Raw genomic sequence first — 3,639 nt, 5'->3', positions numbered from 1 at the left:
CAGAGGATCTTTCTGACCCAGAGATCGAACCCGGGTCTCCCATATTGCAGGCACACGCTTTACCGTCTGCGCCACCAGGAGAGAAAGCCCTTAAAACTGTGTTCAGAGTCATCAGCTAAGGATGTGCCCACAGGGTGGCAAGCAACTGCAAAGTTCAGATCACGCACCAACGCGGCCCCCTTCCGCATCCAAACACCTGTGCTTATGCTCGATTAAAAACAACAACAAACTTTTATTTCCTATTTTGGTAGGGAGAATTGATGGGGGCGGGGCACCAGTATATAAACATAAACATTTCTGTTAAGTCAAATGTCCTTTCCAAACCAGGGTAGGGGAAGAACGGATGAATTTCCTGAAGAAAGGTTAACGAAGATACGGAAAGATCAATTTCTGGCTTGCTCGCTCCATCTCTACTGGGCACGCAAAAAGAAAATACCAGGAAGACGGAACTTCAGTTAAAGGTGACACTGTTCCAAGTCTGAGACACTGGGAAATGACGGCCACATCCCTAAAGTTATTCCAGTGTAGGATTCGCCATACTAACTTTCCTCAGATGGGACCATTCCTGCGTCCTACCTACAATAGTTTTCCGACTCTCCCGCCAGCTCAAGATCCTTTCCCGCCCTCGCCTACCTCCAAACCTTTCCGGGCCACCCCCGAAGCGCCTTACAGCCGCCATTTTACACAACACTATCGCGAGATATACTTAGCCGTCTCGAGCCTGACTCATTTACTTTCTTGCGAGAGGCTCTTCCCGGCTGTTCTCGCCGTAGCTGTGGAAACTGTCGCGAGAGCTGGTTGCCTTGGCTCCCTGTAGCTATAGCAGCCGCGGCGGTTAAGGATGCGGCGGCAGAAGCGGTGAGTGCGACACCCTCAGGGGGGCGGGGCCGGAGGTAACAGGGTGCTGGGGGGGTAGCGCTTAGGGAGGGGGTGGGGAAGGTCGGGTCGCGGGAGAAATGGGCCCTCGTGTGACGTGTTGGGTGGGACCCAGGTCCAGTGGTTATAAGGACAGGGCGCCGGTCTGCACCAGGGCACGCGGGAAGGGCTGGAGCTGCCGCGAGGTCCAAGGGGGAGGGACCCGGGTGTAGAAGGGTTCAAGGGGCAGGGGCAGGAGTACAGAAGGGTGTGTGTGTTGGGAGCAAGATGGTTATGGGGAGTCAGAATTGAAAAAAGAGACCGGGCTACACCGAGGAATAAGTGGGAAGAAATGGGGTACAGCGAGGAGGAGGGTATGTTGAATGGGAGCCCAGAGATTGGGCCCGGTTTGCTTTGCCCTGGCGGAGAGGCGGCGGGGGTGGGGTGGGGGGGTGGAGCGGCGGGTGCGGTGTCAGACCTTCGCAGTTTACCGGGGTCCGCCTAACACTAGTCCGGGACTGCGCGCTAAGACCTGGTTCCTTCTAAAGGGCTTGGCGGGAATGGTGGCGTGCCGGAACTTCACCGCCCCCCGCCCCTTCCAAAGAAATCCCCCACGGACTCTGAGATGTGAATGGAGGGTTTGGGTGAAATAGTATTAGTTGGAAAGGTTCTTTCGGTGGAGAGACTATGAGTGGGGTTATGAATGATTGCTGCTCTGAAATAACGTGTGGGATGGGGGCGGGAGAGAGAAATTCTTGAGAAAAAAAAACTAAGATGTGCGTATTGAGTTGGAAGAAGGGGGTGTGTGCAAAGCTCACGTTTCTTTCCAGATTCATTCAAGTGTAGAATTTCTTTACGGTGTACTTATGAGATTATATATGCGGTGTAAACTCAGTTTAGATCATACAGTGAAGAATGTGTAGTACGACTTTTAAACCTTCCATGAATATGATTTTAAAACTAAGAAAATGTTTCTGTTGCAGAAGCACCAGGCTGAGCACTAAGGATAGTTTTAGTTACTTGAATATAAAACCTTGTGTCTGTTCAGGTTCTTTGCCTTTTAAGAAATGAACGAATTTTTATTTTAGGAGACAGAGTTTTGAATATCCGTCAGTCTGGAAATAAAAGGCTTCTAGGAGTTAAAATCACTGCGAGGGCAAAGCATTTACACTGAGTCTCAAGGAGTGTTTTCTAGAGACAGGTTTGGACCAGTTTTCTTATTTCTAATGAAAACAGTGGTTTCAATTCAGGCATGAAAAATAATTTGTTCATTTCTATCTACAGATGCAAGCTTTCTGATAATTTTTTCTCACTATTTTTGGTACGTTTAAATTTGCAAAAGCATAACCTCTCTTTTGATTATGTAACTGGATTTTTCCATGTTGAGTTCACAAATTCATTAATTAGAATAATGGATTTTAATCCTTCTAGAGCTAGCCTTGTTGTGGTTAGTCATTGAACCTATTTATTTGATATATGTTAGATTAAAACTTTTAATTTGTAATGTTAGTAGCTAATCTTTAAAGTTGAAATGATTTTCTGAGGCAAGATAAAGCTTTATGTGGTTGAGTCCAAAAGACTTCTCCATGAATCCATTAAGAAGCTTTACTGAGTTCCTATTATGTGTAGAGTACTGTGCAAGGCATTGCAGGGGTTGGGGGAAAAGATAAATTCATTCATTTATCCTTTCGACAAACATTCATTGAGACCTCTCTGTGTTTGATAACTGAGCCTTCTGGGTACAAATACAAGTAAGCCTTGCTCTTTGCCTTGAAATTGCTCGGAGAGCAAAATAGAGTAGCAAATCATTACAGTGTAGTAAACACAATACATTTGTGAACACAGGCTTATGAAACAAAATTCTGGCCCTAGGGAGTACTTGTCAACAATAGTTGACAAGAATAAAATGGAAAAAACTATTTAAAAAATTACAAAATATTAAGCAAATTCTAAATTATGATGCATTAATAAAACATATTATGTTTTTCAGAAGAGATAAAATTAGAATGGAAGCTTGAAAAAATTAAGGGGTCAGTTCATAATTTAATAGTCTTTTAAAAGTATTCTTAAACATCACTGAACATTCTTAAGTCAATAATAGTAATAAGAAGCATAAATGCTATCATTCATTGAGTGATTATTAATGTCCTAGGCACATTATCTCATTTCATTTATTTATTTTCCACCCCTCTTCCCACCTCAATTTTCTCATTTTATCTTAACAATACTCAGCTGATACTAATACTTCAATTTTAAAGATAAGAAAATTGAAGCTTAAAACATTAAGGCAGTTGTCTAATATCACGGAGCTAGTAAATGGGAGATTAGGGACTGGAGTTGGAAATCTATGCAACTGAAAACCTAAGCAGGATTCCTTTCTTTTTGCAGTAAAGGAACCTTGGAATGGGGATAGGGGGCCAGACATTGAACATGGAATTGGCCAGAAGACTAAAATTCAGTCTCTCTTTATTCATAGATTTTGCTCCCTCAAATATTTACACTATGGGGGAACTAATTTGAATATTAGCATGATGCTAAATATGAGGTTTGTATTGTACAGAGAATTGAGTAAATTACCATATTCATGTTGTGTATAATTGTATAGGGAGCTTTGCTTGGGGAAATAGTTATAATAAGCAATTGTTAACATCTGTAAGCTTCCAGAAACTGATGATTTTGACAGTGGAAATGGTTATCTATATTCATATATAGGGCAACTGTTATTACAGCAGACTGAGGGATTTAGGCAAACATTTTTGTAGACTGCTGCAGTTCGGGGCTTTT

At 43.0% G+C, this 3,639-nt stretch overlaps 1 protein-coding gene across 10 annotated transcripts in view; it reads left to right on the top strand.

The window, feature by feature from the left end:
- The window catches only part of USP54 (ubiquitin specific peptidase 54), a 133,762-nt gene continuing 130,123 nt past the window's right edge, over nucleotides 1–3,639 (top strand). For 5 of the 10 annotated variants that reach the window (XM_010852310.1, XM_010852312.1, XM_010852293.1 and 2 more), the window contains exon 1: nucleotides 1–858. The gene's annotated coding sequence lies outside the window, so the exon portion shown is untranslated. Of the gene's footprint in view, nucleotides 859–993; nucleotides 1,230–1,397; nucleotides 2,057–3,639 lie in introns of those variants that run through there. The other 5 variants (XM_010852304.1, XM_010852294.1, XM_010852295.1 and 2 more) reach the window with 3 other exon arrangements.

This window comes from Bison bison, unplaced genomic scaffold, assembly GCF_000754665.1.
Source record: "Bison bison bison isolate TAMUID 2011002044 unplaced genomic scaffold, Bison_UMD1.0 scf7180017864309, whole genome shotgun sequence".
Taxonomy (NCBI): Eukaryota; Metazoa; Chordata; class Mammalia; order Artiodactyla; family Bovidae; genus Bison; species Bison bison.
This window is presented reverse-complemented; position numbering and strand designations above follow the sequence as displayed.